Genomic DNA, 16,414 nt, shown 5'->3' with positions numbered 1-16,414 from the left:
TTTACTTGTTTTTCCAGTTCTTGTTTTGCCACAGTTGCTTCAATTAAAAGGTACTAGGGTTGAGTGATACATTGGCAGAATCAATAGAAAATATGTAGTTTCAGCTATAGATTTCCATATTAGGAGGGTTGGGGCTAAAGTAGAGCAGGGCTGCATGTGGAATATGTTAGCTATAATTATTATGTAAATTACAATGAATCATCTTTTTTTAACAGGTTTTCTTCTATAGGTCTACAGGTCCTTCTCTTGGCTTATACCACATCAAGCATTATATAACCAGAGAAGAATAAGTAGCAAAAAGCTGTATATATACATAAGCACATGTTATTTAACAATGACTTCTCTAGTGCTTAACTATAACCCCTTAGTAATATTGACAAGAAATGAGTAACAGAAAAAGTGAAATTTAGCGTAAATGACAATCAGGAACTGGATACTGGCTCAAGGAGGCCAAAAACAGGGCTATATAATTGGAGTTCAAAGAGGGTTGTGATTTTTTAGTGAAAAAAAAACAACACTTCCCTGGCTAATTTAGGACTTTAAATTGATTAGCCTACTGAAATTTTCCTATACTATGCGATTGAAATATTTTTCCCCTTTCAGAGCATTAAGACAATTTATCACAATAAAAAATATCCAAAGCATCTTGAATGGAATGACTAAAACAGGCAAATGACAACCACAATTTGCAATCTTACAATTAAACTTCTGGCCACACAAATTGTATTACGCTACCCAGCTCTGGGTCTCTAGAAAACAGGCCGAGCCGTTCCTGGCATCCTACAAAACAGGTTTCTTGCGGCCATCCCAATTTGATTAAAAAAGATACAAATATGGAATCCGGGCACATTTAAGACCTGACATCACAAAACTTGTTTTGCTTTTAAGCTAATAGGAAGGTGATGGGATAATCAGAAAATACGTCACAAGACTTGTTTTGTTAATAAGAATAAATTGATAGCCTTGGATGTCTCTTGTTTTAGCTTTTGGCATGGATATAAAGGCGTATCTATCAAATATACGAGTAGTAGGTACTTCGAATAGAAGATGGCGTATCAGAGTTGAATCTCTGATGTTTAAGTGGTATTTTGAAGTCTAATATTAATGTGTCAAATCTTTAACAGGTCTTGATAAATAGTTGCAGGTACTGGAGATTACCCCATATACCAGGTTTTAATAGATGTCCTTCGCAGTGGAAATCAATGGACGGTAGATCTAATATATGAAAATTCGGGTGGGGGATATTTTTCACTTACTGTCCTTTTTATCAATAAAATACCAAAACAGGATATATCTCCATAAAATTACTTGCAAACGGTATTTGCTTAATCTAGAGGGTTGGTTAAACTGTAGTTCTTATTTGGAAATTTGAATAAACTTGCACTGAAAATCAGGAATGTTTAGCATACTTTTACATGTCACATGCTATTAATTGGAGAATTTGATTATAGCCTTGGGATTTCGGAAGGAGCTTAGAAATGTATTTTCAAGAAGTTGTAAGTTATCAATCTTTATGATAGTTAAATTTAAAGTAACAATTTTTGTCTATTAAAAGTAAGAAGTAATATTAAAACTTTAAGAGAACAGATATTATTCCGTATATATGCCGCCTCCTTTTCAATACAACTCTCTTCACGCTCAAGTTTTAAACACTTCAAAAAAAGTCTCTCTTTAAGAATTTTGAATGAAGGTCTAACTTTAGTGTAAAGAGTGGGGTATCGAGGAGGAGGCAGCCCACATATAAACTTCTCAGGTTTAGCGCTTCTCCTCACTTTCAGCTGAAAAAATAGTCTTTCTTAAAATTTAACTTCTGATTTTTTTTCGAATAGTATTCCGATAAATACCTCCTCATTCATGGTAATTACCCTAAGGAAGTTCCCCCACGTAAAATTATTCCCCCATGAATTTGCCATCGTAAAAGTGTGTCATCGCTACAAATGCCCCCCCCCCCAAAAAAAAAAAAACAACATATTGTTCACTATTCCGGATAAAAAATTCTTCTTAGCTTATTCTTCATATTCTTACTAAAAAAAAAAGATACTAATTTTTACTTTGTTTCTGATCGTTTATTAATTCATTCCGAAAATTACTTCTATGTTGAAAACTTTTCCAAGACCCCTCCCCTCTATCGAGAAGTTTCTCGTAGATAATTCTAATAGATAGTTCTTCATGGATTACTTCTCATGAGGTGAATGAGCAAATTTGTATTTGAATTCAGCCAAATATCCCCCGTGTAAAATTTCGGCTGAAAAGTCTACCCCCCCCCTCCCCCCGAAAACTCCCCTTCCAATGAAAAGTCATCCCTATAGAAAATAGCTCTCTTCCTAAGAATATAGCCTACCACACTTTCAAAGAATCTGTCACAGTCTTTCCTGTCCGACAAATACACCTCCCCCCCCCAAAAAAAGAAACCGTGCAAAATACGCCTTGTTGAAAATAATCACCGGCGAATCTCCCCTTGGAAAATACTCCCTCCCTTAGAAAGTTGGTCTCCAATCACTTTCGACTTATAATAAAGGACTAGAACACTGGTGGATCAAGGGGGCGGGACCCTTAACCCCCCGATATTTCTCCAGAGGCGCCATTTTGGGGGGGGCAGGTGTGGGCAAATGCCCACCCCAGGTTTTCCAGGGGGCCCAAGCTTCCACCAAAGAGGGTCCTTTGCCGGCCATAATAATAACACTATTTGCTATTAACCATTGTAAACTTTGAATGCAGGTTAGATACATAATCTAATTCTCAATTTTTGTCAAATACCCGTCTCCTAGATGATTATATTAATATTATAAATTCTGAATATTTGCAGTAATTCCTCTAAGTTGACAGACTAAAATAGGTCAGTTCCTGGCCTATCATGATGGAATCGTTCCTTGTTACCTTCCAATTACACTACATAGAAGTAATTACGTGAGCGACGAAATCAAACATGCATTAATTCAAAAACGTTCAGAAATTACATAAAAAAACTAGTTTTTTTAACTGAAAGTAAGGAGCGACATTAAAACTTAAAACGAACAGAAATTACTCCGTATATGAAATGGGTTGTCCCCTCCGCAATCCCTCGCTCTTTACGCTAAAGTTTGACTCTTTGCCACAATTCTGCTTTTTAAAACAATTAAAAGCTTTAGCGTAAAGAGTGAGGAATTGCGGAGGGGACAGCCCATTTCATATACGGAGTAATTTCTGTTCGTTTTAAGTTTTAATGTCGCTCCTTACTTTCAGTTAAAAAAAATAGTTTTTTTATGCAATTCTTAATAAATTTGTACATTTCGTCAATTATTGGCACCTTTGTGACATTCAGCTTTCCCTAAGATTTTGCTCCTTGACTAAAAGTCAAATCTCTCAATTCACTTAGTTCAAATTCCATTACTTTACGTGCTCTAAAATAGACAAGGCAATCAAATAGAAAATGATTACATGTCAAACAGTTCGTGGTAATGAAGTGTAGTAAGGAGCAACCCGGCTCAATAGTAACCAAAACTCTAAAAAATGGAGTTTTGATACCAATAGCTACATCAAAAGAATTGCACTTTAATGCTGATTTAAATATATAAGTTTTATCAAGTTTAGTCTTACCCATCAAAAGTTACGAGCCTGAGAAAATTCGCCTTATTTTAGAAAATAGGGAGAAACACCCCCTAAAAGTCATAGATCTTAACGAAAATCACACCATCAGATTCAGTGTATCAGAGAACCCTATTTTAGAAGTTTCAAGCTCCTATCTACGAAAATGTGGAATTTTGTATTTTTTGCCAGAAGGCAGATCACGGATGCGTGTTGATTTGTTTGTTTGTTTTTTGTTTTTTTTTTCCCAAGGGTGATCGTATCGACCCAGTGGTCCTAGAATCTTGCAATGAAAAATGAAAGAATCTTGCAAACGGAAATGAAAAGTTCTAGTGCTCTTTTTAAGTGACCAAAAAAATTGGAGGGCACCTAGGCCCCCTTCCACGCTAATTATTTTCCCAAAGTCAACGGATCAAAATTCTGAGATAGCCATTTTATTTAGCGTAGTCAAAAAACCTTATAACTATGTCTTTGGGGACGACTTACTCCCCCACAGTCCCCTTGGGAGGGGCTACAAGTTACAAACTTTGACCAGTGCTTGCATATAGTAATGGTTATTGGGAAGTGTACAGACGTTTTCAGGGGGATTTTTTGGTTGGGGGAAGGGTTGACAAGAGGGGGATATGTTGGGGGAACTTTCCATCGAGGAATTTGTCATGGGGGAAGAAAATTTCCATGAAGGGAGCGCAGGATTTTCTAGCATTATTTAAAAAAAAAAACAATGAAAAAATAAATATGTAAAGTTTTTTCAACTGGAAGTAAGGAGCAGCATTAAAGCTTAAAAACGAACAGAAATTATTACGCATATGAGGGGCTCACCTCCTCCTAATACCCTGCTCTTTACGCTAAATTATTTTTAGTGATTTGAACTATTTATTCTACGGCTTTTGTGATTCAGGGGTCATTCTTAATGAATTGGGACAAAATTTAATCTTTAGTATAAAGAGTGAGGTACTGACGAGGGGGTGAACCTCTCATATATGCAATAAAAACATGAGATTACAAAAGTGCGTTACGTAAGCTAATTTATAAGTTACGTTTATCTTTTACTAATAAAAACATTCGAAAAAATTAAAAGTTGTAGTTGCCTTTTTAAGTAAACAAAAAATCGCAGGGCAACTAGGCTTCCTCCACCGTTCCCTTTTTTTCTCAAAATCATTCGATCAAAACTATGAGAAAGCCATTTACCCCAAAAAAAAAACAACTTGCAAATTTCTTGTTAATTATTCATCTGCGGAGAGCCAAAATCAAAACATGCATTGATTCAAAAACGTTCAGAAATTAAATAAAAAAACAAGTTTTTTTAGCTGAAAGTAAGAAGCGACATTAAAACTTAAAACGAACAGAAATTACTTCGTATATGAAAAGGGCTGCTTCCTCATCAACGCCCCGCTCTTTACGCTATAGTTTTTTACTGTTCTAAAAAGCAGAGTTGAGAGAAAGAGTCAAACTTTAGCGTAAAGAGCGGGGCGTTGATGAGGAAGCAGCCCCTTTTATATACGAAGTAATTTCTGTTCGTTTTAAGTTTTAATGTCGCTGCTTACTTTCAGCTAAACAAGCTTGTTTTTTATTTAATTTCCATTAGACTCGCAGAAGCACAATGAAGAGTCAGCTTTCTCAATCCTATTTTAACAAGTGCTAAGAGCTCATTAGGCAATTGTGACGAAGTTGGAAGAGCCAAGAGCCCATATAGTATGAGCTCTAGCAAAATTCTAAGAATCAATAGATTGATTTAAAAGGAAAATCAGAGGCTTACTGGCGGTCGGGATTTAAAATAAGAGCTGTGAGACACGTGGTCCTTCTAAATATCAAAAATTCATTAAGGTCCAATCACCCACTCGTAAGTTAAAAATATCTCATTTTTTCTAATTTTCCCCTCTCTTCAGCCCCCCCCCCCATGTTGTAGAATCGGGGAACATTCTACAACATTATCACGGCAATATGTGCAGGTCCCTGACATACCAATTTTCATCGTCTTAGCACGTCCAGAAGCACCGAACTCACTAAAGCACTGCAACCCCCTAACTCCCCCAAAGAGAGCTGATCCATACTGGTTACATCAATCTCGCATCTACGACATTCACTTATTCTACCCACCAAGTTACATTCCGATCCCTCCACTCTAAGGGTATTCCAAGATTTTAGGCTTTCCCCTCCAGCCCCCTCTAATGTTACTGGATCCGGTCAGGATATAAAATAAGAGCTCTGAGACACGATATCCTTCTAAAAATCAAATTTCATTAAGATCGGATTACCCATTATTAAGTTAAAACTACCTCATTTTTTTTTTTTTTTCCAAATTAAAAACCCCCAGGTCCCTCAAAGAGAACGAATCTGTTCCGATTATGTCAATCACTTGTATCTATAACTTGTGCTTATTCTTCCCATCAAGTTTCATTCCGATCTCTCCACTCTAAGTGTTTTTCAAGATTTCTGTTTGACAAGATTTCCGACCCTCTAGGTCCCCAGATCCGACTCGGATTGAAAATAGAGCATTTGTGACATAAGTTTCTTCTATATATCAAGTTTTAATAATATCCGATCACCCATTCGTAAGATACCTCGATTTTCACGTTTTCAAAGAATACTGGTTTCTTCCTCCAACTCCCCCAATGTCACCGGAACTGATCAGGACTTAAAACAGGAGTTCTAAAACACAAGATTATTCTAAATATCAGATTTTATTAAGATCTGATCATCCGTTCGTAAGTTACAAATACTTCAATTTTCTAGTTTTTCTGAATTACACCCTCCCTCCCAACTCAACCAAAGAGAGCGGATGTGGTCCGGTTATGTCAATCTCGTATCTAGGACTTGTGCTTGTTCTTCCGACCAAGTTTCATCCTGATCTCTCCGCTTTAAGCGTTATCCAAGATTGGTTCCGGTTAGGATTTAAAATAAGAGATCTCTGTTACGAGGTCCTTCTAAATATGAGATTTCATTAAGATCCGATTACTCCTTCGTAAGTTAAAAACACCTAATTTTTCCAATTTTTTATAATTAGCCCCCCTCCAACTCCCCTAAGAGAGCGGATCCATTCTGGCTATATCAATCACGTATCTAGTACTTGTGCTTATTTTCCCCACCAAGTTTCGTCCCGATCCATCCACTCTAAGCGTTTTCCAAGATTTTAGCCCCCCCCCAATGTCACCGGATCCAGTCGGGATTTAAAACAAGAGCTCTTAGACACGATATTTATCTAAACATCAAATTTCATTAAGATATGATCACTCCTTCGTAAGTTAAAAATAACTCATTTTTCTAATTTTTCAGTATTAACCCTCGCCCCTAACTCCCCCAAAGAGAGCGTATCCGTTCCGGTTATGTCAATTTCACGTATCTAGGACTTTTGCTTATTTTTCTCACCAAGATTCATCCCGATCCCTCCACTCTAAGCGTCTTCCAAGATTTTAGTTCCCCCTCCATTGTCACCGGATCTGGTCGGGATTTAAAATGAGAGCTCTGAGACCCGATATCCTTCCAAACCTCAAATTTCATTAAGATCAGATAACCCGTTCGTAAGTTAAAAATACCCCATTTTTTCAAATTTTTCCTATTTAACCGTCCAACCCACCCCATCCCCCCAGTCCCCGCAGAGGGTTGAATCGGGGAAACGACAATTTCTAATTTAATCTGGTCTGGGTCCTGATATGCCTGCATAATTTCATCGCCCTAGCTTACCAGGAAGTGCCTAAACTAGCAAAACCGGGACAGACAGACCGACCGACAGAATTTGCGATCGCTATATGTACTTTGGTAGATACCAAGTGCCATAAAAATGAATTAATCTTCTGTGCCCTGTAAAAAGGTTTTTAATCTGCTATTTGGGTAGACTTTTGTTGCAGAGATAAGGTCATCTTTATTTTCGAAAAAGTTAGTCGGTGATGGTCTAACAGAATTTTTAAACTCATCAAACAATTTTGCACAGAAAAACTTATAGTTTTACGGTCTATATGAAAGGGCTGAGATGCACTAAAGTCATTAAAGGAAGGACCCCAAAAATGTTGTCGGAATAATCGGTATAATGGCTAAGATGTGCCAAATAGCTAACTCCATTCAAAGTAGGACTCATAACCCTCGGCCAATTTTGAGGTTGACCATTTTTCCGTATCTTAATATACTTAATTCTAATGATCTGAAATCCATTGGAAGCACTCCTGCGAGAGCGGTTATTACATTCGTTTGAGCTGTATTAAAGATGAAATAAAAAACAACTTTATTTAGCTGAAAGTAAGGAGCGACATTAAAACTTAAAAAAAACGAAATTATTATACTAGGTTAAACTAAGTGAACTAAACTAGGTTGATATACAAGTGATCAGATCTGTAACACATTCTTTGGTCGAGATTCCTTAGTGTATATCGCATTTTAGGGATTTGCGGACAAGTATAGCAGCACTAAAAAATCTGTTCTCAAATTTTGTCTTTGAAAAGATATTGTACATATTCGGTACAAATTAAAGTTTACTAGATTTATCAATATAAGGTTCTTGGATAAGCATGACATCAGGGCATAAGTCGACTAGTGTTTTTTTCTAGTTTTGCCGCTACAGCATAACAATGTTATAAGTTAATTTATAGAAACTCTAAGTTATTCTTATACTTATTTACATGAGACGCGTTCTACATTCATGATACATAATCAATATTTTTTTTCTCTGGATACAAGGTCTGAAATTTGGCAATGACATGTTTAAAAATCTCAGACGTAGATGAAGAACAAAGCGACCTTACTTGCAAGTTCAATCTATTTCATTGCAAATTCTGATTTATGTTCAATTGAAAACAGTTATGTGCTGATGATCTTACCAGATTTCAATTACTGCTCGAAATTCATTCTGAGGAAAACTTCATTAACGATTTTGACCCTTTGTGTATTCATCAGTCCACGAGACTCGCGGGCAGCAGGGTGAGGTCGGTATTCTATATTTATCTAATAAACCTCTTTTGAGGATTTTTTAAGGCTTTATCATTCTTTGCTGAATAAGTATAAAATACAGACCTCACTCCGCTGCCCGCGGGGCTCATGGACTATTACGCTTCGCTCTATAGGTAATGTTACCTGTAAGCAAGGCCACTTTATGGATTTTTAGTTTCGTTGGAGGGGGGTTTTAGAAAGCTAAAAAATGGATGCGCATCTCTAACAATGACAAAGAAACGATATGTGAAAATCAGAATCTTGCTGTATGCAGTAACACGCACTTTAGAGCACTTGGAACAAAAGTAAACATTTACCGAAAGAATAATGAAAAGCTAAAACATTAGAATCCTAATCTTTACACGACAAGCTAGGATAAATTAATAAAAAAATATTTTAAAGAACGCTAGAAAAAAAGAGCATATGATAATTCAACCCTCAAGATCATCTTATGCAATTAATTAAATAGCTCCTTCCTTTCAGTTAAAAAACTAATGCAGGTTTCGATTTTGGCTCATCGTATATGAATCATTAAAACGAAATTCGTATCTTAATTTTTGCTTTTTTTGGCTAAATGGCTTTTTAAATGTTTTGATCGGTCGATTTTGAGAAAAAGAGGCGGTGGAGAGGGGCCTAGTTGACCTCCAATTTCTTGGTTACTGAAAAAGGCCACTGGAACTTTTAATTTTATTTACGAACGTTCTTTTTAGTAATAAATATACGTTACTTGCATAACAAACTTCTATATTCGTATATTTTTATTAATATACGATCACAGTATTTTTATATGAGGGGGTTTGTTCCCTCGACAATGCCTCGCTCTTTACACTACAGCTTGAATTTCGCTTCAATTCCTTAAGAATGACCCCTTAATCACAGAGACCGTTCAATTAGAATAAATAGCTCTTTTGAAATGGGTGGTTCCCAAAATCACCACGATCTTTTTGCCCACGCTCACAATGCCCGTGCTCAGAATGCCCACGACTCAAAATGCCCACTAACTGAAAATGCCCACGACACGAAATGCCCTAGATTCAGGCGGCTTAAAACGCCGACAGTTCCAGATGCCGACAGTTCAAACTGGTCACAGGGGATATTAACATCATCCTAGTTTACAATGCCGACAGCCGAAACCGTCCACAGGGTGGCCAAAATCATCCTGGGACAGCGGACTGTGAGATTATAAGTGATAGGCTTAACCAAGGAAAAAGTTTGAAAAATAATTGTTTTCTGTGTTTCTTAATCAGTTTAGAATTGTTTGCATTCAACTAAAGAAGTAATGTCGTATAAAATTGTGCCAACACAGAAAGTGAAACCAGGAGATTACAAATTCACCAGTTACTCCCGGCACCTTCTACTTTTGTCAGTTTTTACCCTGTCTAGGATGAAATGGCACCCTCCCAGCACCGGCACCCGGAGTACACGGGTTTGGGGAGTGAGCAGCCCCTCGTCTCATCCCCAATTAGGGACTGAAACCTAAAATTCATCCAATCGTGGGCATTTTGAGTTATTGGCATTTTTCGTGGGCATTTTGAGTGTTAGCCTTTGAAATTACTAAAAATACTTTAGCATAAGGAGCGAGGGACTGAGGAGGGGACGAACCCCCTCATATAAGTAATAATTCCCGATTGTTTTAAGTTTTGATTTTACTCCTTAGTATCAGTTGAAAAAAACTGTTTTTTCATTGTTTTTTTTTAATTATGCTTGGAAAATCCAGTCCCCCTCCCCCTTCATGGAAATTCTCTTCTACCCTCATAAATTCCTCTATGTAGAGATCCTACAACGTAAACCCTCCCACCAACCCCTCCACCAGATAAAATCCCCTCCCCCCTGAAAACGTCTCTCTCTGAAATATAAATCGAATTTGTGGTGTAGAGTATCTTTAATATATATCACCATAAGGGCAAATATTTACTAAAAAACTGACCTATTTCTATGGACATTTTAATTATGCAGGCTCAACTTAGTTTTGACAAGATTTTTTTGCAAAAACTAAATTTCTGCAGGGGGAAGAGAAAACTGAGGTCTGAGGGGAATGCTTGGGTCCTGAGGTGGCAGTTTCCCCCATTCCCAACATTAAATTAGGTTTTGAGCTCTACACATGTCATTTACCATCCCAAAACATACTCCCCGACCACCCCCCCCCCTTGGGAAATACCCCCGTGTAAAAATACACGACCCCCTAAGTAAATACCCCCTCCCCCCAGAAAATACCTCTAGTGGAAAATAAGGCTTTTCAAAATCGAGAATTCTGTTTGAGTTTTTTTTTTGTAGGGGGAAGGAATTTCGGTAGCTGTGCATTATAGGCCACTCACTCAAGTTTACGCTATGTAAAAATCGAGCAAACATACCGGTTTCTTAGTTCATTTCTTTTAGCTTTACGTGAGACAAGACAAAGACAAGTGATAGAATAGATAGGAAATATGTATAATTTGGGCTATACATTTGCAAAAAAGGAGGTTGGGGTAAAGTATTTGGACAGTACGAAGACAGAAAACAACTCTTACTTCATAATATGCAAAATAATTGCACCAAACCCATTTTACACGCAGATCCGCTATACTTTACCCCCTCCACCGAATGTGCAAACATATAGCCCAAATTTGTTTCTTAAGTAACGAAAAAAACTAACGAAGAAACTATTTGTTGTTGAGTTTTACACATCGTTAACGGTGCTTGTGCCTTATACGCCACTCACTCAAGTCTACGATTTAAAAGTTTTATAGTTTGAGAAATTTACGAGAAATTATAGTTTCAAAAATTACAAGTTTTACACAGCGTAAACTTGAGTGAGTGGTAATATAAGAAACAAGTACCAAAATGCCTTCCCCTTGGGAAAATAAAAGAATAAGTCATATAAAATTTCAAATTTCGAAAACCTTATTTTCCCGGGGGGGGGGGGGGGGTACTTACCTAGGGTATATTCCGGGAGAGGGGTATTTTCCACCGGTGAGGGGAAATTTTCTAGGGGGGTATTTTTAGGTAGAGTATATTCTGTGGGGGTCAATATTCCTGGGGGTAGTTTCAACGGGGACTATTTTCTACAAGAGGGTAAGTGCAAGGGATATTTTGTGTGTGAGGGAGGGGGCTAAACACCAGCCACTGGTTCACCCTGCTTCGCTTTCAAGGAAAAACAACCATTTTACTTGATCCGCCAAATTTCCTCTGTTTTTAGTAGCATTCCTGCAATTGGGCCTTGTTCCAAGTAAGTTTTTCGAAGCACTTCATTATAAAAAGAGAGTTTTCATAAACGTATTTATGCTTGCTCGACGGTTTGAAATTCCAAAACTTTAAACGAAAATTCTTTACAAAAATTTAGTTAAAGGATAAATTCGGTTTCAAGATTTTGATGCATATTCAATAGATGGGTAACCCTTAATTTTGCAAAAGTACAATTTTTAAATAATTTCTAGATTCAAGGACTAGATTGTATTAGATACGTGCTATGGAAGGTATTTCGTGGGGGGTGGGGGGAATGTAGCCTAACTGATAAATAACGCAAAACAAGTATTTTAACTTATGTCGGAAAATTTGGCTTTTTCTGCATGGAAAATTTCCCCATCCCAAGAAATATCCCTCGCCAACGCCCAAGGAAAATTCTCCCCAGGTAATTTCTTGCAGACGAGTGGCTGAAAATTCTTCTTAGCACACTTTCATCAAAAAAAGACTTCAGATTCTTGCACAATTCGTGCCATAAAACCTCCCCCCTCCGCAGGAAAAGTTTACCAGAAATCCCCCACCCTAGTGGAAAGCTCCACCAGCTGAAAACTTATCCATGGAGAATTTCTTCTGTGGGAAATCCCCCACACACACACAAAAAGATCCTTTAGATCATTCTTACCAGGTAAAAATTTCGCCCGGACAATTTCTCATGACATCTCCATATGTAAAATTCGCCGGCAGAGAGGAAGCAAGACAGCCAAAAAGAATTTTGTATAGGAATTCAGGCAAATTCCCCCGGTATAAAATTCCTCCTGGAAGGTTCAGCCCCGTAAAATTCCCTCCCCTTGAAAAATTCTCCCTGTGAAAAAACTACATTAGAAAATGCACCCCCCCCCTCAAAAAAATTTATACTTCCCAATGACAAATACTATGCTTAAACAACAGGCAAATTTCATAACTTAGAAACCTTTCCCGAGAAATTTTGGGTTCATGTTCGCACCAAAGGCGTAGCTGCATTTCAACTATGCTCAACAAAATGACTATCAAAAATTGACAAAAATTTGATTGGACAATTTTTGGGAAAATGGGATTAGAAGGGGGCCAAGTTACCCTCCAGTATTTTTGTTACTTAAAAAGGGCACTATAATTTTTAATTTCTGTTTAGGTGAGCCCTTTTTTGATATTCTACGACCGTTGGCTCGAAACGATCACTCTTGGAAAGAAACCATAATACAAATAGTAACACTAGCTTCTTACTCTCTACTCTGAAGCTTGGTTTTTGTCCAAATTTTTTAAGAAAATTTGTAATAGCAAAAAAAATTTCAAAGTACTAAAAAACTTTTGCTTAATGTGCAAAGTGATAAGAAGGGGGTAGTCCCCCTTATATACAGAATAACTTATATTTTTTCAGTTTTAAAATTGCTCCTTACTTTAGTAGAAACCTTTTTTGTTCCTTTAATTATATTTCAAGAAACTGTACAGTTTTACCTTTGGTAACGCAGAAACCACGAGCAATGTTTCAATTATCTCTGTTCGAATTTTGATGGGTTATGAAACGGTTCATGGAAGCAAACTGCAAGTAAGGAGCAACCCGGCTCAATAGTAGCCGAAACTCTAAAAAAAGGGATTTTAGTAGTACTAGATATATCAGAAGAATTGGCTTATAATTCTGATTCCAAATATATAAGTTTCGTTAAGTTTCACAGAGAAAATTTGGCTGATTTTCAAAAATATGGGTAAACACCTCTTAGAAGTAATAGAATTTTAATGAAAATCACATCATCAGATTCAGCGTATCAAAGAGCCTTTGGTAGAGTTTTCAAGCTCATATCTGCAAAAATGTGGAATTATAAATTTTTTTGCCAGAAGAAAGATCACGGATGCGTGTTTATTTGGTGTTGTTTATTCCCCAGGGATGATCTTATCGACCCAGTGGCCATATAACGTTGGGAGAGTGCACATTCTAACGGAAATGTAAAGTTCTAGTACTTTTTTTAAGTAAAAACAATTGGAGGGCAACTAGGCCCCCTCCCGTGCCTTTTCCCCCAAGATTGTTCGATCAAAATTTTGAAAGCTTTTATTAGTTCAGCATAGTTAAAAGGCTCAATGACTGTGTCTTTTGAGATAAAGTGGCCCCCTATAGTCCCTGGGGAAATGTTTTTACGTTATAAAATTATCCGATTGTTAACGTATAGTATCTGTTACGGTACTGGGAAGAATGTATACATTTTTTCAGGCTGGGAGGAGAGGAGGAATTTCCTTCTGGGAGGTTTTATCACAGGGAGAAATTTCCATGGAGAGGGAAGTTTTCAAGGGGAACTTTTCTGAGGAAATTTACACTGGGTGAATTTGCAAGTATTCAAGTATTCAATTTGCAAGTATCTTGAAAAATAGTATGTGCGTAGTTTGGCATATTTGTGTATGGTCAACAAAAATTACTGCCAATAGGAGTTGGGCTAATGTCCCTTTCTCTTTTCCAATACTGTAAAAGTCTAAAGCCTGTTATGTCCTTCCCGTTTTATTGAGAACTATTAAATAAAAAAACTAGTTTTTTTAACTGAAAGTAAGGAGCGACATTAAAACTTAAAACGAACAGAAATTGCTCCGCATATGAAAGGGGCTGTTCCCTTCTCAACACCCCGATCTTTACGCTGAAGTTTGAATCTTTCTCTCAATTCTACTTTATTAAACAGTAAAAACTTTAGCGTAAAGAGCGGGGTGTCGAGAACGGAACAGCCTCTTTCATATGCGGGATAATTTCTGATCGTTTTAAGTCTTAATGTCGCTCCTTACTTTCAGTTAAAAAACCTAGTTCTTTTTTTATTTAATTTCTGAACATTTTTGAATTAATGCATGTTTGATTTTGGCTCTCCGCACATAAATTATAGAAATGAAATTTGCGTATTAATTCTTTTTTTGGGTAAATGGCTGTCTCTTAGTTTTTATCAGACGATTTTGATAAGAAAAAGCGATGGGGAGGACCCCTAGTCGCCCTCCAATTTTTCAGTTACTTAAAAAGGCAACTAGAACTTCTAATTTTTAGCGAACATATCTAATTAGTAAAAAGTATACGTAACTTGAGAATTAACTTACGTAACGAGCTTCTATATTCTTATATTTTTATTATGTATAGGAGGGGATTTGTCCCCTTGTTAATATCTCGCTCTTTACACTTCAAATAAATTTTAATTTAAAATTTAGCTTAAATTTCGCTCTTTAAGCTTAAATTTTGTCCCAATTCTTTAAGAATGATCCCTGAATCAGGAAGGCCGTAGAATAAATGGTTGAAATTGCTAAAAATACTTAGGCGTAAAGAGCGAGGTATTTAGGAGAAGAATTCCTCATATGCGTAATAATCTCTGTTCGTTTTAAGTCTTAATGCTGCTCCTTACTTTCAGTTGAAAAACTTTTTCATATTTATTTTTTCATTTTTTTATAATAATGCTAAGATTCCTCCGCCCCCTTCATTGAATTTCTCTTCCCCCATGACGTAGTCCTCAAAGGAAAGGTCCTCCCATATAGCCCTCTCCCCTCAACCCCCCCTAACCAAAAATCCCCTGAAAACGTCTGTACACTTCACATTTAACCATTACTGTATGTACACATTGGTCAAAGTTTTCTGTTTTACCAAACATCAACGACAAATAAAAATACAATCTCTAAAAAAATCAGCATAACTGGGAGGAACTATTGAAAATAATGAACATTAATTCCGGGAAGCTCAGTGATTTCAGTTTTTATTTCACTTTAATTTTTATTTTAAATGCTGTAAATATAAAAAATTCTTGAAACATATTTCGTCTTCAGTAAACTACAAATGACACAACAGGCTTTTGACTTATAAGCTCTTTTTTTTTGATTTTATGTCTTCGATTCCCGAAGTATGACTTATAAGAATCTAAAAATATAAACTTGGACCTCAAAATAATTTTTATCGTCTTAGATACACACCCCCTCATAAAAGATTTTGCCGGCTTCCAAACTAGTAGCTCGCTAATTTTCCTCCATAAGAGCTAATTATCATAGCGGTTTATTTGAAATTAATTTTGATTTGATGAAATTAAGGTGAAATTTACAAGCTTTCCGGGAAGTTTCTTGGGGAATATTTGTGTAATTTTCAGTAAATTAAAATACTGGAAAAAACATCAAATTTTTATTCTTACAATTTAGTTGATTTTTTAATTTGCAACTCAAAAATATTGCGAGATAATAAAACATCGGAGGAATTTTAATAAACATTTAACGCTTGTTTTATTTTATAACTAAATTTTTCGGTCCGCCAAACAAATTGCGTCACTGAGTGTCATGACTTATGTGTTAGAGGAAAAGAATAAACGTTTATCCTGAATTTAAAAGAATTGGTAAAATTTTAAAAACTAAGAATCAGTGTTTGGATGAAAACTCTTATTACCCACGTTCTTCACAACATCGAGTGTTTATTCGAAAAATTTAATGCTTTTGCTGCTCCCTCCGGCATTGCAAACCAACGAACCCTTTTGATGTGAGTCACTATCTCTTTTTTAAAGGAAAATGAAGCATTAGTAAATTTTCCTCTAAACCAAGCTTCCAATAACATTTGTAAAATTTCATTATATTTATCCTGATACGCAGAGTCGTCAGGGGCTTGTCGAATTTAGATATCCATCAACGTGGTCTTACACCAGAGGTATTTCTGACTCGAACTAATGTTAGATTGAAAGAGCTGAGTTTCAAATAGACAAAGTTATCTGGTTCTCTGACAGCGGCTCAAATAGATATTTCAACATTTTGG

General features: G+C 36.5%; 1 protein-coding gene across 1 annotated transcript in view; it reads left to right on the top strand.

The window, feature by feature from the left end:
- The window catches only part of LOC136026837 (uncharacterized), a 52,029-nt gene that overhangs the window by 15,959 nt on the left and 19,656 nt on the right, over window positions 1–16,414 (top strand). The gene's annotated exons all lie outside the window — the stretch shown is intronic.

This window comes from Artemia franciscana, chromosome 5 (genome assembly GCF_032884065.1).
Source record: "Artemia franciscana chromosome 5, ASM3288406v1, whole genome shotgun sequence".
Classification (NCBI taxonomy): Eukaryota; Metazoa; Arthropoda; class Branchiopoda; order Anostraca; family Artemiidae; genus Artemia; species Artemia franciscana.
Note: the sequence above shows the minus strand (reverse complement) of the source record. Positions and strands in the feature narration are given on the sequence as shown.